Raw genomic sequence first — 26,298 nt, forward strand, 5'->3', positions numbered from 1 at the left:
TATATATAGAATCATGTTGTCTGCAAACAAAGATAGTTTGATTTCCTCTATTTCAATTTCAATGTCCTTTATTTCCTTCTCTTGCCGGATTTCTCTGGCCAGGACTTCCATTACCACGGTGAACAAGAGTGGTGAGAGAGGGAATCCTTGTCTTGTGCTGGTTTTCAAGAGGAATGCTTCCGGCTTTTGCCATTCAGTATGATGTTATCTGTGAGTTTGTATAGAATAGATGATTCTTATTACTTTGAGGTACGCTCCTTCAATATCTAGTTTATTGAGAGTTTTTAACATAAAGGGTGTTAAAATTTGTCAAAAGCAGTTTTTTTCATCTCTTGAGATAATTATGTGATTTTTGTCTCTAGTTCTGTTTATGTGATGAATCACATTTATTGATATGCATATGTCAAACCAACCTTATATCCCAGGGGTAAAGCTTACTTGACCATGGTGAATAAGCTTTTTGATGCACTGCTGGATACAGTTTGCCAGTATTTTTGTGAAGATTTTTGCATTGATATTCATCCAGGATATTGGCCTGAAGTTTTCTTGTTTTGTTGTTGTATCTTTGCCAGGTTTTGGTATCAGGGTGATGCTGGCCTCAGATAATGAGTTAGGGAGGAGTTCGTCCTCCACAATGTTTTGGAATAGTTTCTGTAGGAATGGTACCAGCTCTCCCTTGTATATCTGGTAGAATTCAGCTCTGAATCCTGGGCTTTTTTTGGTTTGTAAGCTATTTATTACTGATTCAATTTCAGAACTTGTTATTGGTCTGTACAAAGATTCAATTTCTTCCTTGTTCAGTCTTGGGACAGTGTGTATCTCCAGGAATTTACTCCTTTCTTCTAGATTTTCTAGTTTGTGTGCATAAAGCTATTCGTAATATTTTCTGATAGGTATTTGTATTTGTGTGGCATAGGTTGTAATATACCCTTTGTCATTTCTAATTGTGTTTATTTGGATCTTCTCTCTTTTTCTCTTTATTATTCTAGCTAGCAGGCTATCTATCTTATTAACTATTTCAAATACACAACTCCTGAATTCATTGATTTTTTGAATGGTTTTTCATGTTTCAAGCTCCTTCAGTTCAGCTCTGATTTTGGTTATTTGTTGTCTTCTGCTAGTTTTGTGGTTGGTTTGCTCTTTGTTCTCTAGTTTTCTTAGTAGTTCTGTTAGGTTGTTAAATTAAAATCTTTCTAACTTGTTGATGTGGGTGTTTAGTGCTATAAATTTTCCTCTTAACATTGCCTTAGCTGTATCCCAGAGATTCTGGTATGTCATATCCTTGTACTCATTAGTTTTAAATAATTTCTTGATTTCTGCCTTTATTTCATTATTTACACAAAAGTCATTCAGGAGCAGTTATTTAATTTCCATGTAATTGTTTGGTTTTGAGTGATTTTCTTGGTCTAGATTTCTAATTTTATTGTGCCATGTTCTGAGAGAGTGGTTGTCATGATTTCAATCCTTTTGCATTTGCTAACCATTGTTTCATGTCTTAATTGTGGTTGGTGTTAGAGTATATGACATGTGACAATGAGAAGAATGTATATCCTGTTGTGTTTGGATGAAGAGTTCTGTAGATGTCCATCAGATCCATTTGATCCAGTGTTGAGTTCATGTCTTGACTACTTCTGTTAATTTTCTGCCGCAATGATCTGTCTAATACTGTCAGTGGGGTGTTGAAGTCTCCCACTATTATTGTGTTGGAATCTAAGTCTCCTTGTAGGTCTCCAAGAACTTGCTCTATAAATCTAGCTGCTCCTGTGTTGGGTGCATATATATTAGAGATAGTTTGGTCTTCTTGTTGAATTGAATGCTTTACCATTATGTAATCTCCTTCTATGTCTCTTTTGGTCTTTGATGATTTAAGGTATTTTTTTTTTTTTTGCTTTGTTTTTGAAATTAGGATTGTAACTCCTGCTTTTTTCTGTTTTCCATTTGCTTGGTAGATTTTTCTGCATTCCTTATGAGTCTCTGGGTTCCATTGTATGTGAGATGGGTCTCTTCAAGACAGAAAACCACTGAGTCTTGGTTCTCTGTCCAGTTTGCCACTCTACTTTTTAACTGGGAGCATTTAGACCATGTACATTCAAGGTTAGTATTGATATGTGTGAATTTGATCCTGTCATCATGATGTTAGCTTATTGTTGTGCAGACTTGTTTGTGTGGTTGCTTTATAGTGTCACTAGTCTGCATACTTAAGTGTATTTTTGTAGTGCATGGTAATGGTCTTTCCTTTCCATATTTAGTGGTTTCTTCAGGAACTCTTGTAAGGCCAGTCTAGTGGTAATAAATTCCCTTAGTATTTGCTTGTCTGAAAAATATTTTATTTCTCATTTGCCTAAGAAGCTTATTTTGGCTGGATATGAAATTCTTCACTGAAATTTCCTTTCCTTTAAGAATGTTGAATATTGGCCCTCAATCTCTTCTGGCTTGTAGGGTTTCTGCTGAGAAGTCTACTGCTAGTCTGATGGGCTTCTCATTGTAGGTGGCTTGACCATTCTCTCTAGCTTCCTGTAACATTTTTTCTTTCATTTCAACCTTGGAGAATCTGATGACTATGTGGCTGAGAGATGATTTTCTTGTGAAGTATTTCACTGATGATCTCTGCGTATCCTGAATTTGAATGTTAGCCTCCTTAGCTAGGTTGGGAAAGGTCTCATAGATAATTTCCTGAAATGTGTTTTCCAAGTTGCTTCTATTCTCCCCATCTCTTTCAAGGACACCAATGAGTCATAGATTTAGTCTGTTTGCATAATCCCATATTTTCCAGAGGTTTTATTCATTCCTTTTCATTTTGTTTGTCCATTCTTTTCTGACTGTCTTATTTTAGAAAGCCAGTCCTAAAGCTCTGAGAGTCTTTCCTCCATTTGGTCTATTCTGCCATTATTACTGTGATTGCATTATGAAATTCTTGTAGTATGTTTTTCAGCTCTGATTGGTTACATTTTTTTTTAAATATACTGGCTATTCTGTTTGTCAGCTTCTGTATCATTTTATTGTGATTCTTAGCTTCTTTGGATTGGGTTTCAGTGTACTCCTGCATTTCCATGATCTGTGTTCCTATCCATTTTCTGAATTCTATTTCTGTCATTCTAGCCATTTCAGCCTAGTTCAAAACCCTTGCTACAGAGCTAGTGCCATTGTTTGAAGGCAAGAAGGCACTCTAGCTTTTTAAATTGTCAGAGTTTTTGCACTGGTTCCTTCTCATCTGTGTGGGCTGATGTTCCTTCAGTCTTTAAAGTTGCTGTCCTTTGGATTTTTTTTTCTTTTATGCTATTTGATGACCTTGAGGGTTTGATTGTGGTATAAGGTAGGTTCAGTCAACTGGCATTATTTCTGGAAGATTTTAGGGGGCCAGTGCCCCACTCACAATTCCTGGATTGTGTGCTCTAACTCTGGGGGACTGGTATTGGGCCCTGACTTTGTTCTCTGGCTCCTTGAGGTTAGGAACCCACTGTACTATGGAGGCTGAGTTGCTCTCAAACCACTGTTCATAGCACTTCAACAGGTGGTGCCAGCCAAAGTGTTTCACAGGGTGATGGGAGTAGGATCCATCCTCATTTGCATGTGCCCACAGAAGCAACAGTCGCAGTGTGGCAGGATGCATGATCATCCACTGCAGTAGAGTGCCAGCAAGTGCCAGGGTGCCAGCCTTCCTGCAGGTGTTTGGAGCAGCAGCAGAGGCAGCACAGCTTGAGGAAGGTGGGTACCCTGCTGGTGCCTGTGAGCAGTCACACTGGTGATAGTTTTAGCCTGTGGGATGGGGTGTTGGTGGGCACAGGACTGTGTGTACCCTTTGCGCATTCACACAGGTGGAGGTGGCCACTGACAGTAGGGAGGGTTTGCTGTTCTCCATACATAGTTTCACTGCAGTAATAGTGTTGGCACAGTGGCAGGGCACTGGTGGCAGCAGAGCTGGTGGGCATAGGGCCCACCAAGGCTCCAACTACAATGACAGTAAGATGTTGGGGCTGGCAGAGTATGCTTTGCTGGCAGCAGTGGGACGCCAGCTTTCAAGCATACACATGCACTGGTGGGGCAGGAAAGAAAAGATGCCCTCTGGCTTTTGATTGGCCTTGGCCAGTGGGGAACCTTGACAGTGTTACTGAGGGAATATAGATGTGTAGGGTTTCCTGAGGCTGGCTATATCAGTATATTGAAGGCCACATACCTGCTCAAAGCTGTTCTCTCTATATGATTTTCTCCTTCTGAGATCTATAATCTGCTAGCTCTCCTTGCTGTTGATATAAGTGGTCCTACAGCTTTATATGTTGACACAGATGATATCAAGTCTCAAAATGGAAAGATTAATATCACTAATAAAGAAAAAGAGATGGCAATAGTTTCAATACATAATGTAGATAAGATCTATTTTTGGCTCATGGACAATAAGAACTTGCATTAATTATTTTAAGTGAAAGAAATTCATCAAATTTTCATAAGCAAAAATGTATTAACTCTTATAACTGGAAAGTCTAAAAGTAGATAACCAGATTACAACAGATGCTGGGGTGGTTGTAGCATTGCCTTTGGACACCTGCGCACATCCCTTCATTCTTATATTCCTCAGCCTCTTTTCTCCAACCTCTCCCTTTACTATTTCTTAGCTCTATTTTTGTTTTAAGGGATTTTATTCTCAGCAAGCTCTATGTTTATCAAAGTTGAACTTACTTACAATCTTACAATATCTTGGTGTCTGGAAAGCCCAATGTAAGGAGAGCTTCTGTTTTTCCAGTTATTACAGCAAAATTCCCTATAGTTACCAAAATAATTGGCTGTGTGATTGTTTCTAAACATCAATTAGTGTGGCTGGGGTGATAGTATTTGTTAACTGACCAGGTTTGCAGCAAATGAGTGCCTAGGATTATGAGGATGGGGAGTGGGGTTACCCACCAAAATATTAATTCAATCAATCAATTAATATTACAGACTGTCTATATCCTGTGGCATTTTCCTAAGTGATAGGGATATAGTCTGTAATACAATCTCTGTCATAATGAAACTTACCTTCTGGTCATAATTATAAATGGTAAAAAAAAAATAAACTGGAAATATATAGTGTATTAGTCTGTTCTCATGATGTGATGAAGAAGTACCTGAGACTGAGTAATTTATAAGGAAAAGAAGTTTAATTGACTCAGTTCTGCCTGGCTAGGGAGGCCTCAGGAAACTTACAATCATGGCGGAAGACACCTCTTCACGGGGCAGCAGGAGAGAGAATGAGTGCCAGTGGGGGAAATGTCAGATGCTTATAAAACCATCGGCTCTTGTGAGAAATTACTCACTATCATGAGAACACCATGGGGGAACTGCCCTCATGATTCAGTTACCTCCCACTGAGTTCCTCCCATGGCAGGTGGGAATTACAGGATTACAGTTCCAGATGAGATTTGGGTGGGAACATAGCCAAACCACAACATTCCACCCCGGCCACTCTCAAATCTCGTGTCCTCACACATCGAAACACAATCATACCTTCCCAACAGTTCCCCAAAGTCTTAACTCATTCCAGCATTAACCCAAAAGTCAACAGTCTAAAGTCTCATCTGAGGTAAGACAAGTTTTCAAAACCAATCATGCCTTCCCAATATTCCCGGAAAATCTTAACTTATTCCAGCATTAACTCAAAAGCCCACATTCCAAAGTCTCATCTGAGAGAAGACAAGTCCCTTCCACCTATAAGCCTGTAACATCAAAAGTGAATCAGTTACTTCTTAAATATAATGGTGGTACAGGCATCAGGTAAATACACCCATTCCAAATGGGAAAAATTGGCCAAAGCAAAGGGTCTACAGGCCCCATGCAAGTCCAAAATCCAGTGGGGCAGTCAAATCTTAAAGCTCTAAAATTAACTCCTTTGACTCCATGTCTCACATCCAGGTCACACTGATGCAAGAGGTGGGCTCCCATAGCCTTGGGCAGCTCTGCCCCTGTGGCTTTGCAGAGTACAAACCCCCTGCAGACTGCTTTCACAGGTTGGCATTGAGTGCATATGGCTGTGCAAGTACCTATGGCATTGAGTGGCTATAGCACGGTGCAAACTGTTGGTGGATCTACCATTCTGGGGGCTGGAGGATGGTGGCCCTTTTCTCACACCTCTACTAGGCAGTACCCCGGTGGAGACTCTGCTCTGACCCCACATTTCCCTTCCACACTGCCCTGGTGGAGGTTACCCACGAGGATTCTGCCCCTGCAGCAAATTTCTGCCTGGACCTCCAGTCGTCGCCATACGTCCTCTGAAATCTAGGTGGAGGTTCCCAAACTTCAATTGTTGACTTCTGTGAACCTGCAGGTCCAAAACCATATGGGAGCTGCCGAGGTTTGGGGCTTGCATCCTCTGAAGCAACAGCTTAAGCTGTACGTTGGCTCCTTTTAGCCATGGCTGGAGTGGATGGGAAGCAGGATGCCAAGTCCCCAGGCTGCATACAGGAGGGGGGCCCTGGGCCAAGCCCAGGAAACTATTTTTCCCTTCTAGGCCTCTGGGTCTGTGATGGGAGGGGCTGCCAGGAAAGTCTCTGACATGGCCTGGAGACATTTTCCCTATTGTCTTGGTAATTAGCATTTGGCTCCTTATTACTTATGCAAATTTCTGCAGCCTACTTGAATTTATTCCCAGAAAATAGGATTTTCTTTTCTACTGCATAGTCAGGCTGCAAATTTTCCAAACTTTTATGCTCTGTCACCTCTTGAGTGTTTGATGCTTAGGAATTTTGAAACCACCTTTGTAAAACTATGACTGAAATAGTGAAAGAGATCTAACTTAACCGATTCCATCTTGTTCTAACCTCCAGGCTGTCTTTGTTCATTCCTGGGCATAGGCTGAACTAACATTGGGAGAAACTTAGTTTGTAGTTTATAGTTTAAAAAAAGATGGTAATAGCTGTTTCCCACAGCAGACCTCCTTCTTGCCTGGGGACTAGACTAACATTAGCCACAGGATTAGAAATTATGGTTTAGGAGTTGGACGAGCGAAGTGGCTCACGCCTGTAATCCCAGCAGTTTGGGAGGCTAAGGTGGGTGAATCACGAGGTCAGGAGTTTGAGACTAGCCTGGCCAATTTGGAGTTTGAGACTAGCCTGGCCAATATGGTGAAACCCATCTCTACTAAAAATACAAAAATAGTATTAGCTGGACGTGATGGTACACGCTTGTAGTCCCAGCTGCGCGGGAGGCTGAAGCAGGATAATCACTTGAACCCGGGAGGTGGAGATTGCGGTGAGCTGAGATCACACCACTGCACTCCAGCCCGGGCGACAGAACGAGACTCCATTTCAAAAAAGAAAAAAAGAAAGGAGTCATGCAGCTGGAGTAGCCTCCATTCTGATCCTCCCTAAACTGCTCCTAAGATCAGTGCTTGAGATATTTTGCAGACCCTGCACTTGATGGATCTGCTGGCACCACCCAGATAGATAAACTGGCTCTTTTGATCTTGTGGCCCCCACCCAGAAACGGACTCAGTGCAAGAATACAGCTTCTACTCCTATGATTTCATCTCTGACGAATGAACACTCCTGACTCATTGGCTTCCTCGCCACCCACCAAGTTTTCCTTAAAAACTGTGCTTTTCTAATGCTCAGAGAGACTGATTGGAGTAACAGTAAAACTCCGGTCTCCTGCACAGCCGGCTCTGCGTGAATTACTCTTTCTCTATTGCAATTCCCGTCTTGATGAAGCGGCTCTGTCTAGGCAGTAGGCAATTAACCCCTTGGGCGATTACAATTTCTTTTGCCAGATACCCTAAATCATCTCTCAAGTTCAAAGTTCCACAGATCTCTAGGGTAAGGACAAAATGCTACCAGTCTCTTTGCATAGCGAGTGACGTTTACTCCATCTCCTCATCTCCATCTGTTACCATCTCAACCTGGACTTTATTATCCATATCACTATCAGCATTTTGGTCAAAGCCACTCAACAAATCTGTAGGAAGTTTGAGAGTTGGAGATATCTTCTAGACAGCAAGTGGAAATAGTTAATACACAGTTGAAAATACAAGTCTGGACTTTATGAAAAATACAAATTTGGGATGTATACATCTAGAACTGAAGATATAAAATTGGGAAGTCATAAGCATATAAACTGCACGAAAAGTGGAAAGGGAATGATTTATCAAAGGAATGTCAAGCTGTTGTTGGATAGTGGAAGGATGAGAAGTTAAGTACAGAACACTTAGGTGCTATACATTTATTTACTATATTCTCCCATCTGGTACCAGTTTTTACTAAGTGCAAGATTATTAGTGATTTTAGATGTCATGAGACTGTGAATTTCCTGATGTTTGACTGAAAGGAGATTGTTACTTTACTGCCAGTAACAGAAAACCAAAAACTCAAACTGACTTAAATAACAAGGAAATGTTCTAGTTCTTGTAAGTAGAGATTGAGAGACACATGAGATTTCAGGGTTAGTTCATGTAAGGGCTTAACACTACCATGAAAGTTGCAGATTTTATTTATTTTTTTAACTTACGTGGCATTCTGTTCAGTCAACCACAGGACTGGCTTCATCTTAAGTTGGGCTCCCTTTTGGTTGTGGAATGGCTGCCAGGAATAATCGGATTACACATTTCCTCACACAGCATCAGGAAGAGGAGAGGTTGATTTCCCATGATATTTCCCCAGAGAGAAAGAAAAAAAAAGTTCTAGAAATTCCAGAAAGTATTTCCTTACATCTCTTTGGCCTGAATTTGGTTACATGCTCATTTCTGAAATCTGCAGCTGTAGCAATGAAGACAGGATTTTTCTGCTCCAGGATACATGGTTTGATATGAAGAGTATCTGGTCGAAATGGAAAGAAAAGAAGCATTTTTACTACGAGGAAAATTAAGGAGGAGATTGATCAAGATTAGCATCATTAGTATTTAGATGTATAATATGGATAGAATTAGCAGATTATCTAGAAGTAGAAAATTATTGATGGTCAGATATAAACAACAAGACAAAAGGAATGTATTTCTTTTTTAACATTTCCTTTCAGTGTAATAGACTTACAAGAGTTTATTAAACAAACACGCCTCTATTCTTAGGACTGGTTTACACCATCCTCATGTGAAAATAAGTAAGAGTACAAAAGTATTTCTTTTTCTTCATCTCTTCTGTTCCTTTGGCTATGCCAGACTCTGACGCCAAGTTCTGGGTTGAATATATATCCTAATTAAACTGAAGTTTTTCAAATGTGATTATATAGTAATCACTCCTATTCTGCTCTAATCATAGAAAAGATATCTTGGAGTAATTTTTTACTATTGAGAATTAGGTAAAAGGGACAACACAAATGAGATTTTATTATCTCATTAATACAGTAGCTGTAAACTTATCCTTCTAACAATACATAGTCTTTGATGGGCAAATTGTGGGGAGGAAAGGTAAACTCATATTTAGCCATAGGAAGTCTCTCAATATTATTGCACACAAGTGAAAAATAAATAAGCTACCCACAGTTTTCATCAAGGAGACTATATATTGACTTTCCCATTTCCCATAGAAGTGTATGAATGTAATGAATAGAGGCAAATTTAATTTAAATTAATAAGAAGGTTCTGACAAAGTTACAAAATGTCTCTCTGTGTTAAAAGTGTGTTTTCACCCTGAAACAAATGGTTCCTAATTACTCCAAATAAGCATAATGAACTTAAAAATCATGCAAACTCTTAATTATCTTTCCATTATTTAAAGCTATTCATTATAAAGTTTCTAAAATTGTGCCAATTGCTGATCATTCAAAAAACAGGAGGAAGACAAAGAAAAATGTCAGGCTAACAAATTGCTGTCTGCTTCTGTGCTCTCCAGCTTAAAGCTGGTCCATTACTTTTCAAAACAAATTAACTATCAACTCTTTTTTAAACATCTAAGATTACATAGAAAAGAGGCTGTAGATGTGGGCATTATTACAGATTTTCCCAGGACATATCTTCATGATATAAAATGTAAGATATGTAGATGAAGGGGACATTGAACGCAAGACATAAACCCCTACTTCCACAGTGTAAAGGAGTTGAAAGATCCTGTTTGACTAGTCTACTTCTGTCTATTAATTTCCAGCAATTTTTTTTCTCTTTCTTTTTCTTCATGTGCCTTTTGTGTGTGCTGCCTCAATTAGAAATGCAGCAATCTGACATAAATCAAGCTCCTCACTGGTTTTTTCAAAAATTTCACTCATTCTTAAGCATTCTGTGAGCACGATAACTTTTCTAAAGATTTTTTCTTTTTTTTTTAAATTATACTTTATGTTCTAGGGTACATGTGCACAATGTGCAGGTTTGTTACATATGTATACATGTGCCATGTTGGTGTGTTTGAGTGGGTTGAATGCGGGCACAGCATAGGTATCAAAGAGTGGCATCTCCTCTGGGAAACATGCATACTCTCTTGGTTTCTCTGGTTCAGTTTCTTTTCTTCTTCTCTTGCTTCCCCATCTTCACAGAGAAACCTGAAGAACCAATCATTTTCTTAGGCAACATAGTTCTTCTCACACATAGGCACCTGGAGGATCCTGGCTGTTACTATAAGCAGATTTGTCAAAGAATGTGTTTCTGAATAAACACTCAGAATTATCACTCAAAATAATTTTCCTAAATGCAGGTTTAAAAAAAAATCAGTAAACACATTTGGTGTAATTTAACCAAAACTTATCTCTGTTGAGATAGTCTATCTTAACCTTGTACCTTTTACACACTGAGTCACCTAGGTGCCACATGGCATGGCTCAAAATTAGAAAACGACCCATTTCTCTCCACTATGAAAATTTTGGCTGTCCTTGCTTAGTCTGTGCCTTGTTGCATATACTTGGATCCTCTGTTATGCTAATTTGACTTTGAGGCTTTTATTTTCTTTCCAGTCATTCATTTTTCCCTTAGTGCATGGCTTGTCTCAGCATTTCTCAGACAGGGCTTTTCATTGTATTTGTTTTCATTCACTCTAAGCCATTACCCCATCAGATGTAGTGAGAAGGGAGCTTAAAAGTAACCCAACCTGATTAAAAAATATACTCTGTTGCTGAGAGAAAAGATAGCATGAGGGATCTTAATCTCCAAAGAGTGCTAGAGATAGACCTCTTGTTTAAACATTCTAATTAGAAACTATCTAATTCAAAAATCACTTGTCTTTATTAGCCTATGTAAACTTACAAAATTTGAATCTTGACTAATGTATGACATTACATTACACTCAAAAGGTTTTCATTTCACTTGTAATTTATAAAATATGGTATTTGAATCACTGATAGGCCATACAGATTCTCCATGTTATTCATGGAATAAATATATATAATGCTCATATTTATAATATAGCTTCTCTACTTTTCTGGCATCAATAAGAAATTTGCGTGTTTTTCATCATCATAGATAACCTCACAGGTGTCTATCCAAAATCGGTCTTTCTTCATGTCCATCCTACTGATGGTTTCCAAGTATTGCTATATTGAAGTTAATGAAATGTGTTATCCATCGGCCTGTGGACCACTGGAGAGAGAACTGGTTAGTGAATCATTAGGGATGGTGTCTTAACCATTCATTAACCAAGTATTTATTGACTGCCAAATGAACAAAACAGGTTGAAATTCCTACTACTGTGGAGCTTACCTTTCAGTGTGAAACACAATGAAAAGGGTCAGTTTTACAGTATGTTAGAAGGTGACTAGTGCTCTGGAGAAAAAGAAAAGGGTAGCAAAACTCAGGAGGGATGTGTGTGCAAATTTAAATACAGTGGTCAGTTTGACTTCTTTGACAAGGTTATATTTGAGGAAAATTCTTGAAGTAATTGAGGGAATTAGTAAGGGAAGAGTATTCTAGCATTCCACTCTAAGCCTCGAGATAAACAGCAAGGAAGCCAGTCTATCTCAAGTGAGTGAACGTAAGGGGTAAACTCAGGATAGCAGAGGGATTCGATCACTTAAAGGACTTTGACTTTGACCCTGACAGTACTGCAGAATCCTTGTAGTATTCTGAGCAGAGGAGCAAATGATCTGACCTGCTGTTCTTGATGAGAATGGAGAAATAATTGTGCATGGGCAGGAAGTGAAGAGTAAAGAATCAGGGGGACCCTCTAGGATGCTATTGCAGAAATCCGGTCCAGAGGGTATGTTGATTTGGATCGCAGTGGTGGTGGTGGAGGTGATATGCATTGGTCTGATTCTGTACACATTTTAAGACGAAAGCCAATAGAAATTCCTGAGTGTTATCTGTCACAATACTACTGGTTGCAAGTAACAGAAACTTAACAAAAACCAATAAATACTGGTGGAATTCAAAAGTGTCACATGGAACCTAGAGTTTTAACTCCTTTTGAAGGACATTTAACTCCTTTTGAAGAACTATATCAAAGATACTAAAGATACTAAGAACCCAGCAAACTACTCTGTCTTTTTCTCTGGGATTGCATGGTGTCTGGGTTTGCTTCTCTGTATGTATCTGATTCATCCTTGTTTGCAGTTTGTTTTTTTCTGCCTCTTCACGTTGTTATGGACAATGGCCACCCTAGCCTCCTATTTGCCCTTGCAAATCAAGTGCCAAGGCCAACTCACTTGTACACAAATGACCAAAGTCATTTACTGGGTTCTTTTTTATTTTATCTTTATTTTTTTGAGACGGAGTCTCGCTCTGCCGCCAGGCTGGATTGCAGGTTGCGCCATCTCGGCTCACTGCAACCTCTACCAGCTTCAAGCAATTCTTCTGCCTCAGCCTCCTGAATAACTGGGACTACAGGCATGCACCACCACACCCAGCCAATTTTTGTATTTTTAGTAGAGATGGGGGTTTCACCATGTTGGCCAGGATGGTCTTGATCTCTTGACCTCCTGATCCTCCCACCTCGGCCTCCCAGAGTGCTGGGATTATAGGTATGAGCCATTGCGTGTGGCCCAATTTACTGGGTTCTTAAGAAACAGATTCTAACTGGCTCCATCCAGGCAATAGATTGGCTGCCTCCTGAGTCAAGTGGTCAGGTGATTATCTTGGTCCAGCCTGTAGTCAGGATGGAACAAGATCAAGTGCATAATACCAACATGGCTACATACACAGACTTCTGTGTGTGGAAGGCAGCTCTTAGTGGCGTGTGAGCTGCATAAACATCCAAGATGTTGTATATATGGTTATCAGATAATTTTACCACTAGAGGTTGCTTAAATATGAGTCTTTCAAAAAACTTCTTTTGGTTTAGCTATTTTTAATCATGTGGCTAAGTGATAAAAGCAGTGAAAAAACTTTTGATTAAAAAAGATAAAGCAGCTAGTCATCTAAATTCTTCATTCAACAATAATCAGTGTGAACATTTAATCAATATCATTTCAGATATCTCTGTATAATACATAGAATTAGACTTAAGCTACTGGCCAGGACGACAGAATTAATTTAAAATAAAATAATCATAAATGATATTTTAAAAGTATTAATTTAAATTTTATTTGAATTAAACAAAAGAGAAAACAGTTTAAGTAAAACTGAAGGGATGATTAAACTTTGGATTAATGATTTTTTCCCCAACAAAACACATAAATTTTTATAAGAATCCTCTGATCTGGAAGAAAGCAAGCTGGAAGAAAAAAGTGCCCATTCTTGTCATAGCATTGAGATGAGCCATGGCCTTTTATTTATTCTCAGGAAACGGCCAACTCTGAGTCTTGAGGGTGTTCAGGTTGACTTTTAGCAGCAGAACATCTAATTCACTGACAAGCATTGAAGGCTTACTCTGTGCTTAGAAATAGGTGAATATACATCTATAAAAATAAAATTATATGCCATAGATGAGAAAATGTAAAGAAAGGGATCCCTGTCTTTTCAGAATCACTAGAGAGATTACAGTTATTATACAGAGTCTTGAATTTTAAAAATTGTTAGAAAACTAAGGGAAAGAACATGGCATAGCCAAACACTTGTAAATATTACCAGAGCTATAGCTGTAATTGATTTCTAATCCAAATCAAAGCACAGAAAGAAAATAAAAAAGAAAACAGGACACATCTGAAGAAGGTTAATTACATGCCTAGAAAAGAGACCATTTGAGAGGCAAACATTCAGGGGAGATGGTGCCCTGACCACAAATGTGAACATCCACATGTATTTCTTCAGTAGACTATGACACCAAACTCACATGACTTGGTTATGTTAGGTTGTAGGATCATATAGAACATTTTGTGTGTCAAAATTCCATGCTTTCCCAACAGCCAAGTGTTTATAATTCGGTTCCTTGTAAGTACTGATATGAAGATAATGCCATATTCCAGATATATAGCTAATAATTTAAAACATTTGGTTGGAATTTAATACATTTGTATTACCAGGTTTTTTAAAATATAAATGTGAGTTTGTTTAACGTGAGCCAGTTTCACCAGAGTCACACTCTGAGTATTTTTTTGTGTCTAATATCTGAGCATGATCACATAAAATCATTGCCTATATAAGGGTTATATCTGTGGCAGTCTACAGCCTAGGGATAGCAAAAGAAGTGATGAATTTGATCTGAAGACCAAAATTAAGGCTGGATACAGGGTTTAGAGAGTATTTAAGAATATGAAAAATTATGTATATATTGATTAACCCACAGTTTTTTATGCTTGAAGCCATATGTTTTTATAGGACGGAAATGTACTACAGAGAACTAAAATTTGCCTTTATTATATTGCTATATTTTCATCTCTGCTTAATTCTTACTTCTCAGGAAGGTCTAATGTGACCTTTCTATCTAGGTCAGTTTCTTCCATTACATACTTTCCTAGTACCATGACTATTCTTTGTATCTCACATCATAATCAAAATTTTCCATCGGTTTATCTGAATTTTGAAAAGAGATTCTGTCTCCACTGCAAGATCCAAAGCAGCTAGGGCCACGCCTGGTTGTGTCTAACTTACTGTTACATGGCCCTGCTCAATTTCAGGTACTTGGTAAATGTTCCCTGAATATTCATTAAGTTTACATAATACCTTTTTTCTAACATATTAAAAAAGTGTTATCAGAAACGGTGGCTCACGTCTGTAATCCCAGCATTTTGGGAGGCCAAGGTGGGAGGTCACTTGAACCCAGAGTTTGTGAACAGCCTGGGCAGCATAGTGAGACTTCATGTCTGCTAAAAATAATTAGTGGGGCACAGTGTTGCCTGCCTAAAATCCCAGCTACTCAAGAGGCTGCAGTGGGAGGATCACTTGAGTCTGGGAGATTGAGGATACAGTGAGAGGTATGATATTCCCACCGTATGCCAGCCAGGGCAACAGAGTGAGACCCTGTCTCAAAATAAAAAGTATATATATATATATATATACACACAAAGATAAAATGTTATACATTAGGTATATGAGGAAACGTATATTTTTGGGGAAGTCATACATTTCTTACAGTCTTTGAACAAGAGAGAGTTCATATTTGTAATTCATTTATATGACTCAATACACTATAATATATTGACCTACTTATAGTTTATAATTAAAATTTGAATATAGGTTATTTTATTTTTTTCTTGGACAATTCTTAAAATGAGTAGCAACTGAAGGAAAGACAATTTTGTAACTGATGAGGATTTTTTTTTTCTTTTTTTTTGAGATGGAGTCTCGCATTGTTGCTGGGGCTGGAGTGCAATGGCGTGATCTCAGCTCACTGCAACCCCACCTCCCAGGTTCAAGCGATTGTCCTGCCTTAGCCTCCTGAGTAGCTGTGATTACAGGTGCCTACTACCACACCCGACTAATTTTTTGTATTTTTAGTAGAGACAGGTTTTCACTATGTTGGCCAGGCTGGTCTCGAACTCCTGACCTCGTGATCTGCCTGGCTTGGCCTCCCGAAGTGCTGGGATTACAGGTGTGAGCCACTGTGCCTGGCCTAGGATATTTTAAAGTAATAAATTAAAAAGATTTATTATTAAAGTACAAAAGCTTTTGGCAGACCTCTTCAATGGACACTGTTTTCTCAATTTGTAGTACCTAATATTATGTTTTAAAAATATCTTTATTTTCTTCCTAATATGCAATGAATGATTACATGCTTTACCATTTAAATTTAGAACTTAAACATACATTTGTGAAAAATTTATGTTTGATTTATCTCCTGGTTCAGCTACATAACAATATAAAAATTTGATGCTTTATTGAAATAGGACTCTACAAATCCATTTAGATGTTCATTAGGATTGGGCAGAAAGACTATTCGATACAAGGAAATGAACTCCAACTAATGTAGCCTAGCTATTATTGCTAGAAAAATCTCAGGAATAAGAAGACGATACTGTCAGGCTCTAGAGATGCAACCTGATGACAACAGCTTGCAGGACAGATCAACTGCAAATAGGAATGGGTTAATCACCCCACAATTAATGCAAAGGAAATGAATTTGAAGTACCAGACATGTTAGGCAATTCAATTTTACATTTAGATATTAACAAGTAAATAGTAAAGGATAATATGAAAATGCTATGACAGGGAAGATGTGTCAGAAATTTGCAGATTAATTTCTTTCATTTTGATTTATAATAACTGTATTGAATCCTTATATTTATACATCACTTAAAAAATTACCCATTCTGCTTTTGGTCTTCATTATTTATTAATGAAAATTTAATTTTAACTTTTCTTAAAATTGAACATTTTCACATTGTAGATTTTATCTAAAAACTTTTTTCATTGCACCTAAAAGTCATAACTTCTAATAACAATTACATTAATTGTTAGCCTTAGAGTAGCTTTTTTACGCTGCTTCCACAGGCATAGAATAACAGTAATGGATTGTTTTGGCATTAATATGTCTTCATTGCCTTATTCAGTTGATTCAATCTCTTTTTTTCCTCTCTTATTATCTTAAATTGTACTGTATATTCATGAGCAATTTTCTTCATTTGTGGAAACTAATTACTAACGTGAAGTAAAGCATTACAGGCTCTGGAGCCTCTGCCACTAATTGGGAGATTATGCGGAAGAAATAAGATTGGAAGTTACTTGGACGTGTAGGAAGTGTTGTGTCCCACAGGAACTGAGAACAACCACTTTAACAAAATAAAAGGACTTACGTATACCTCTATTAGATATCTTCATCACATTCTATAGAACAGGGATACTTATCGGCTAAACAGATGAGAAATTTTAAAAGATTCAGTTGGTAGAAAGTAAGAGGAAAACCAGGACCATGTTGTAGCAAAAAGAATGTTTTCAAAAATGTGAGACTAAAAATGTCCTTTTGGGTTAGCAACAAAGAGTTCTTCAGTGGGCAGTTTAAGTGTAATGGGGTGGTGCTGGGCAGGGGTGGGTGGAGGGGTGGAAGTCAGAAGTAAGATAAACAGTTTTCCTCAGCATTTGTTCATTCAACAAATATTTAACACCCACAGAGGAGTGTGCGACCAACTGGGCAACATAGTGAGAACTCATTTCCACAATTTTTTTTTTTTTAATTGGCCGGGTGGTGGTGGCCTGTCTGTGCCTGTGGTCCCAGCTACTTAGAAGGCTGAGGCCAGAGGATCGCTTGAGCCCAGGAGTTCCAGGCTGCAGTGAGCTATGATCTTGCCACTGCACTCCAGCCTGGGCGACAGAGCAAGAGCCTGGGAGAATGTGTTTAAATGGTGACAGGAAAGAATGAATAAAGAAGGAAAGCTTAAAATACATTGAGAGAAAATATATTGATGATGATGGAAGGGAGATGAAAGTGGTCAGGGTCCAAAGCCCATGTGGAGGGCTTCATATAGAAAGAAAGAAAACAGTATTTCACAGCTGGATGCAGCCAGAGATGGAAGGATAGCATCTAAACTTTCCCTACAGTTTTCCTCAAATGGACAACTCCTGAGTTCAAGCACTTGTCATCTCTGGCTTCTGCATGGAATATAACTACAGGGATAGGGAGGGGAAATGTGAGATGGGCTGACACTGAATGCTTCCTGTTGATAAAAAAGGCACTTTAAACATAGTCAGCTGGCTGGGCGCGCTGGCTCACGTCTGTAATCCCAGCACTTTGGGAGGCTAAGGTGAGTGGATCACAAGGTCAGGAGTTCGAGATCAGCCTGGCCAAAATGGTGAAACCGTCTCTACTAAAAAAATACAAAAATTAGCCGGGCATGGTGGCCTGCGCCTGTAATCCCAGCTACTCGGGAAGCTGAGGCAGGAGAATTGTTTGAACTCGGGAGGTGGAGGTTGCAGTTAGCTGAGATCGTGCCATTACACTCCAGCCTGGCGACAGAGTGAGATTCCGTATCAAAAAAAAAAAAAAGTTAGCTATATCCTCCTACAAATATGTATATAAAGAAGATATTTTAGTTCAAATTAGTTTTGGAAATATTCATGTAAATTCTTTATTACATTTAGTTGCACACTAGGATGGTTTCACTTAAATGATTTAAGGCATATATCTGAAATTAGCAGAGGATTCATGTTTAACAATTTATCATTATAAATGATAAATTATAATACTTATCAATTATAAGTTATAATAAATATTAAATAAGAAACTATAATAAAGCTATAATTTATAACTATTAATTATACCACAAAATCATAGTCCTATAAAATAATGACAAGGTTACAAATCTGTCTGTAAATAGCAAGACTCAATGGTGGCATTAATGCCAATGCCCGAAATTACTATAGAAACTCTCAAATAACACTGTTATCCTTGTAAATGCTTCCTTATAAAGACTGCAGTAGGTGCCTACTTCTTCGGGGAAGAGAACTGGACATTAAAAGAAAGGCTCTGCCTGCATAAGCTACCAATCTACCAAACGGAAGCTGAAACCCTGCCCAGCAGACCCGCCCGCTTACCCTGAACTTGCCTCCCGCCACGCAAGCTGGAAAGCGACTGGGGGCGGAGCTAAGGGGAGAGGCGAGAATTCCGGAAATGTGACCGGACTGGGCGGGGCCTGTTCCTTGGCCCTACGCTCCCGTTGGCGCCGCATCCTGTCAATATTTCGCCAAACCTCCAGGCGCCGTCAGTGTGTGGACGGTTACACAGCCTGCCGCCGCGGGCGGAGAACTAGTGGTTATGCTCAGGGATCCTGCACGCATGCGTGGAGCTGGACCGTCAGCGTGCGAGTGACGTCACGTGCGCGCGCGTCCAAACTGTTCCTAGGCTTCTTTCTAAACTGCGGGTGAGTAAAATTTGTAAGGTTTGGTGTGTTCGTTGAGTGGCTACCAGACGGAAGGGGCCCGGGATTGAATTAGTTTAGATCCAAATTTGATGTTAATTATCGCAGAGAAACACTTTTTCTTACGAGTGTTTATCTCGATCCTACTGTGTTCAGCGTCTTTCTTGGTGTTTTGGGAGGAGCGGACACAGTTAAGTCCAAGTCCCCGCCCTCACAGAGCTCAGGTGGCTTGGGGGAAGGTTGGTGCGCAAACGTTAAAATTGGATATCGACACTAGTGAGTGTCCCAGTCAAGAGGTCTGTAAATAAGGTGGAGCCTACGATGCACAAGTTAATCTCAGTTCAGTAATTTTTGTTTTTTAGTTTATTTAGGGGGTGAAGGGAGGAGGCCACAGAAACATCTTGGAGTACGAAGCTTTTGGTGCACAATTTGCCTATACAATATTACAGCTCCTGTGGGGGTTAAAAAAAAAAAAAAAACTCAGGATTTTTCAGCCTCCCTCTTCCCCAATAACTTTTGCGTTTTAAAGCACAATGTTAAAGGCGTTTGTTAGTGACATTGTTACAGATTTTAAAACTTGCTTTTTAGAGGTACTTTAAATACGCAGCTTAGTAGAAAATGGTTAAGTTTCAGTTCCGTGGAAGAATGTCCTGTATTGATCTTTGCAATAAAATTGTAAAATAATCCGTCCTCCTGTCACCCCCAACCCTGAACCGTGTTAACCATAATAAGGAAAAGCATAACTAAGTCAAAGAGACTTAAAGCAAATTATTGACTGCATTTTGGATAAAACACTGGTTTTGTATCTTCAGCAGCAAGTTGTCAAATTCCCTAGTTGAATTTGCTTTGGACATCAGTGTGAAGAACTGATATGCCACTTGAATTAATAAAGGAAGTCAGTGGGGTGCCTGAAGTTCAGCCGCTGAGTAAATTACGTAAAGTAGATTTCGGATCCCTACAGCCAGGTTACAATTATAGCAAGAAATATATTCAGGTAAGAATTTCTGTAACTCAGAATGCTTTTTCCTACTAAAAGGAATGCAGTTTTTTAATGTTGAGTTTATTTATGAGAACTGGTTTAGGTATGGTTTTTGTCCTTGTCTTAACATTTGAGATTGAATATTTCAATACGTTTTTCAGTATTTATTTAGCAAACAATTAGCAAATTCCTGAAACACTGGAGTAAGTTTCTGAGGTACAAAGATGAAGAAATATAGTCCCAGAACTAAAGGTAATCACATTTCTGTGGGGTCTGACAATCACCTGATCTCCAGTTAAAATTAGTAGGTGTGTTATTAGCATTGTGATATGTGAGCATGAGAGCTTTTGGTTCTGACAGATCAGGAAAGTTGAGCTGGAACTTACGTGATAACAGACTGTGCTGTACCTTCCTTTGGCGTAAAAAACAGTCCTTATGTGCATATTGAGGAATTTGGATGTTACTCTAAAAACTATGGAAAGTCTTTGGTAGGTTTTAGCAGGAGAAAAACATGATTTACTTTGAATTCAAAAAACTTTGCTTCTAGGTAGAGAGTATATTGAAGAAGGCAAGATTAGTGGAAAGATGTTAAGAGGCAATTACAGTAATTTAGATGAGAGTTGATGATGATCAGGGCCAGTGGCAGAGGGGATGCTGGGAAGGAGAATGAAAAAAGATAGTAATAGTAATACCTAAAGTTAACATTCGTTGCATTTTTTTTCCATACGTTAGGTAGTGTTTTACGTGCTTTACATATATTATTTAATCATCACAAAGACCTATGACGGTAGGTACTGTTATTAAAGACACTGTCTTTCAGAAAGGTTAAGCAATTTGCTTGAGATTGTATTGATAAAATATAGTAGAGCAGGAATTTGAATATAGATGATTTGCTTTAGACTTGACAGGATAAAAAAGCAGAATCAGTAGGTCTTAGAAAACAATTAGACTAGAGTGGCAAAGAGAAATTCAGGAAACTTCTAATTCCTAGCCAGCCAGGAGAAGAAAATAGGGGGTACACATTTAGGAAGAAACATTTACGGAGTTCAATTTGGACAAATTTGAAAGGTCTTTAGAGATGTATAGATAGTAGTGTCCAGTAGGCAAATGGATTGGGGAGTTTGAAGCTCAAAGGGTCTCTAATTTAGATGGGTTTGAGCCAAAGCATAGAAGAGAAGAGAACCATGTTGAAGGAGTCAGTGAAAGAAAGTAGCATGAATAGGAAGCAGAGATGGTCTAGAGAAGGAGAAAGAAACTCAGGAGAGAGTGGTATCTTTGATACATAAGAAAGCAAGTTTCAGTAACACTTGTATAGATTGCTGTTTAGTAGGCACTCTCCTAAATGCTTTGTATATGTAATCTCTTAATCCTGAGAATCCTAAGTATTATTCTCATTTTATAGCTGGAAAACAAACACAGGTTCAGTAATTTATTCAGGGTCTGATAGCCAGTAAGTGGCTGAGCAGTGATTTACATGCCCATTGTCTTTGCTACTAACCAGAGCATTATGTTGCTATTAGATGCTCAAAGGTCTGAAAAGTATCTGTTCGTTCTAATAACCAAGAAATTATTGATCACTTGGAAAGGTTAGTTTTGTTTAAACATTAAGAAGCAAATTCATTTTTCGGTAGTGTGAGGATTGAATGTCAGGTGAAAAAATGAAAGCGGAAAATGCCTGTCAAGAAATGAGTTGTGATACTTTTGATAATTTAAGCAATTTTTAAAAATTTGTTTTGTAAATATGTATGGGAAACAAGTGCAGTTTTGCTACATTGATATATAGCATTGTGGTGAAGTAAGTGCCTTCAGTGCATCTGTCCCTGGAGCAATGCAGCTTATACCCACCAAGCAACCTCCCATCATCCACTCCACTCCTAATCCCCTACCCCTCCAAGTTTCCATTGTCCATCTCTACACTCTGCTTCCATGTGTACTCATTATTTAGCTTACATTTTTGAGTGAGAACATGCAGTATTTCTCTTTGTGTCTCAGTTGTTTCATTTAAGATAAAGGTCTCCATTTCTATCCATGTTGCCGTGAAAGACAATTTCATTCTTTTTAATGTCTAAATAGTATTGTGTATATATATGACTTTTAAAATCCAGTCCTCCATTGATGTACACTTCGGTTGATTCCATATCTTTGTGATTTTGAATACCACTGTGGTATACATATGAGTGCAGGTCTCTTTTTTATTTAATGATTTCTTTTCCTTTGGGTAGATACCCAGTAGTGGGATTGCTGGATCAAATGGTAGTTCTACTTTTAGTTCTTTGAGAACTCACTGTACTGTTTTCCGTAGAGGTTGTAGTAATGTGTGTTCTTGCCAACAGTGTATAACAGTTCCTTTTTCTTTGCACCCCAAAGTCTGTTATGTATTTGTCTTTTTAGTACCCGTTCTGATTGGTGTAAGGTGATATTTCATTGTGGTTTTAATCTGCATTGTACTGATGATTAGTTATATTGAACATTTTCTCATGTGCTCGTTGGCTGTTTATCTTCTTTTGAAAAATGTCTATTCGTGTCCTTAGCCTACTTTTTAATGGGATTATTTGGGGTTTTTTGGTTGAGTCCCTTGTAAAATCTGGATATTAGTCCCCTGTTGAATGCATAGTTTGCAAATATTTTCTCTCATTCCAGAGATTGTTCATTCTGTTGATTATTTCTTTTGTAGCACAGAAGCTTTTTAGTTTAATTAAGTTCCATTTGTCTATTTGTGTTTTTATTGCCTGCACTTTTGAGGTCTTAGTCATTGTGGGGAAAAGAAAGATCAGACTGTTACTGTGTCTATATAGAAAGAAGTAGACATAAGAGACTCCATTTTGTTCTGTATTTGAGATGCTGTTAATCTGTGACTCTACCCCCAACCTTGTCCTTGCAAGAGACATGTGCTGTGGTGACTCAAGGTTTAACGGATTTGGGGCTGTGCAGGGTGTGCTTTGTTAAACAAGTGCCTGAAGGCAGCTTGCTAGTTAAAAGTCATCACCATTCTCTTAATCTCAAGTACCCAGGGACAGGTACGTTGCCAAAGGTCGCAGGGACCTCTGCCTAGGAAAGCTAAGTATTGTCCAAGGTTTCTCCCCATGTGATAGTCTGAAATATGGCCTCGTGGGAAGGGAAAGACCTGATCGTCCCCCAGCCTGACACCCATGAAGAGTCTGTGCTGAGGAGGACTAGTGTAAGAGGAAAGAAGGCCTCTTGGCAGTTGAGATAGAGAAAAGCATCTGTCTCCTGCTCATCCCTGGGCAATGGAACATCGGGGTGTAAAACCCGATTGTGTGTTCTGTTTACTGAGAAAGGAGAAAACCACCTCAGGGCGAAATATGGGTCTTGCTAGCATAATGCTGCTCTTTCTGCACTAAAAAGGTTTATGGAGATGTTTACATATGCATATTAAGGCACAGCATTTTTCCTTAAACTTATGTCACAGAGATCTTTACTCGCCTGTCTTACTGCTGACCTTCTCCCTACGATTGATCCTATTATCCTATCACTTCCCTTTTTCTAAGATGGTAAAGATAATGATCAATAAATACGGAGGGAACTCAGAGACCAGTGCCGGCGCGGGTCCTCTGTATGCTGAGTGCCGGTCCCTTGGGCCCACTTTTTCTTTCTCTATACTTTGTCTCTGTGTCTCATTTCTTTTCTCAAGTCTCTCTTTCCACCTAACGAGAAACGCCCACAGGTATGGAGGGGCAGGCCACCCCTACAGTCATGAATTGTTTGCCTAAACCAATATCTAAAAGAATTTTTCCTAGGTTTTCCTCTAGTAGTTTTATAGTTTTGGGTCTTGCATTTAAATTTTTAATCCATCTTAAGTTTATTTTCATATGTGGTGACATATACGAGTCCAGTTTCACTTTTCTGCATGTGGCAATCCAGTTTTCCCAGCACCATTAATTGAAAAGTTTGTCTTTTCTCCAGTGTAGTGTTCTTGCCATCTTTGTCATAGATCAGTTGGCTGTAAGTATGTGACTTTATTTCTCGTTTCTCTGTTTTGTTCCATTTATCTGTGTGTCTATTTTTATACTACTACCATGCTATTTTGGTTGCTATAGCTTTGTAATATATTTTGAAGTGAGGCAATGTGTACTTCCACCATTGTTCTTTTTGATTAGAATTGCTTTGGCAATTTGGCCTCTTTTTTGGTTCCATATGAGCTTTATCATTGTTTTCTTCTAATTCTGTGAAGAACGACATCAGTAATTTGATAAGGTTTACATTGAACCTGTAGCTTTGGGCGGTATGTTCATTTTAATAATATTAATTCTTCTGATCCACCAGCATGAGATGTTTTTCCATTTTTTTAATGTTGTTTACAATTTCTTTCATCCGTCCTTTGTAGTTTTCCTTGCAGAGATCTTTCACCTTGTTAGTTAAGTATATTCCTAGGTATTTTATTTTTACAGCTATTGTGAATGGGATTGCATTCTTGATCCTCAGCTAGCTTTTTATTGGTGTATAGAAACACTACTGATTTTTGTACATTGATATTGTATCCTGAAGCTTTACTTAATTTACCAATCTAAAAGATTTTTGGTGGAGTCTTGAGGGTTTTCTGTATACAAGATCATATCATTAGCCAACCATGATAATTTGACTACTTCTTTTCCAATTTGGATGCCTTTTGTTTTTTTCTCTTGCCTGGTTGTTCTGGCTAGGACTTGCAGTACTATACTGAATAAGAGTGGTGAAAGTGGGTATCCTTATCATGTTCCAATTCTTAGAAGGAATCTTTTCAACCTTTCCCCAATTCAGTATTATGTTGGCTGTGCATTTGTCATATATGGCCTTTATTATGTTGAAGGATGTTCCTTCTGTGTCTGGTTTGTTGAGGATTTTTGTCATGAATGGAAGATGAATTTTGTCAAATGCTTTTTCTTCATCGGTTGGGATGATCATCTGATTTTTGTCCTTAATTCTGTTTATGTGGTGTATAACACTTATTGATTTGTGTATGTTGAACTATCCTTGCATCCCTGAGATAAATCTCACTTGATCGTGGTGTGTGATCTTTTTGACATGCCGTTGGATTCAGTTTGCTAGTATTTTGTTGATAATTTTGAGTGAATGTCATCAGAGATACTAGTTATCAGACCTCTGAGCCCAAGCCAAGCCATCGCATCCCCTGTGACTTGCACATATATGCCCAGATGGCCTGAAGTAACTGACGAATCACAAAAGAAGTGAAAATGCCCTGCCTCGCCCTAACTGATGACATTTCACCGCAAAAGAAGTGAAAATGGCCGGTCCTTGCCTTAAGGGATGATATTATCTTGTGAAATTCCTTTTCCTGGCTCATTCTGGCCCAAAAAGCTCCCCCACTGAGCACCTTGTGACCCCCACTCCTGCCCGCCAGAGAACAACCCCCCTTTGACTGTAATTTTCCTTTACCTACTCAAATCCTGTACAACGGCCCCACCCTTATCTCCCTTCGCTGACTCTCTTTTCGCACTCAGGTGAAATAAACAGCCATGTTGCTCACACAAAGCCTGTTTGGTGGCCTCTTCACTCGGACGCACATGACACTAGTCTGTAGTTTTTGTCTTTGTGTGTCTTTGTCTGGTTTTGATATCAGGGTGATACTGACCTTGTAGAATGGGTTAGGGAGAATTCCCTCCTCAGTAGTTTTAGAATAGTTTCAGGTGGATTGGTGTTAGCTCTTTTTGTGTTTTGTACATCTAGGCTGTGAATCCATCTGGTCCTGGACTTTTTATTGGGATTTTTTTTTTATTACTATACAGTCTTGCTATCATCATTGATCTACTCAGGAATTCTGTTTCTTCCTGGGTCAATCTTGGGAGGTCGTATGTTTCCAGCAATTTATCCATTTTCTCTGTGTTTTCTAGTTTATGGGTATATAGTTATACATAATAGTCTCTGATTACCTTTAGAATTTCTGTGGTATCAGTTGTAATGTCTCCTTTTTCCTCTCTAATTTTATTTGGATCTTTTCTCTCCTTTTCTTGGTTAGTCTAGCTAGTAGTTCATCAATTTTGTTTCTCTCTTTAAATAACCAACTTTTTGTCTCATTGATCCTTTGGGGTTTTTTTGTTGTTGTTGTTTTTGGTTCTTGTTCATTTAGTTTTGCTCTGATCTTTGTTATTTTTTTGCTTCTGCTAACTCTTGAGTTTCATTTGTTCTTTTTTTTCTAGTTTCATTGAGGTGTGATGCTAGCGTGTTAATTTGTGATCTTTCTACTTTTTTCTCTACTGAATCCCTCATTGTTTGCTTGTCTAGGAAATATTTTATATCTCTTTTATTAAGCTTCTTCTGGC

General features: G+C 38.6%; 1 protein-coding gene across 5 annotated transcripts in view; it reads left to right on the plus strand.

Moving 5' to 3' along the window:
- Positions 1-18,840: 18,840 nt before the first annotated feature.
- The window catches only part of POT1 (protection of telomeres 1), a 114,623-nt gene continuing 107,165 nt past the window's right edge, over positions 18,841-26,298 (plus strand). Inside the window, exons 1-2 of one of the 5 annotated variants that reach the window (XM_033192042.1) lie at positions 18,841-19,044; positions 19,854-20,035. The gene's annotated coding sequence lies outside the window, so the exon portion shown is untranslated. The remainder of the gene's footprint in view (positions 19,045-19,853; positions 20,036-26,298) is intronic. The other 4 variants (XM_033192038.1, XM_033192040.1, XM_033192043.1 and 1 more) reach the window with 4 other exon arrangements.

The sequence above is a fragment of the Trachypithecus francoisi genome, unplaced genomic scaffold (genome assembly GCF_009764315.1).
Source record: "Trachypithecus francoisi isolate TF-2019V2 unplaced genomic scaffold, Tfra_2.0 Lachesis_group4, whole genome shotgun sequence".
In the NCBI taxonomy this organism is placed as follows: Eukaryota; Metazoa; Chordata; class Mammalia; order Primates; family Cercopithecidae; genus Trachypithecus; species Trachypithecus francoisi.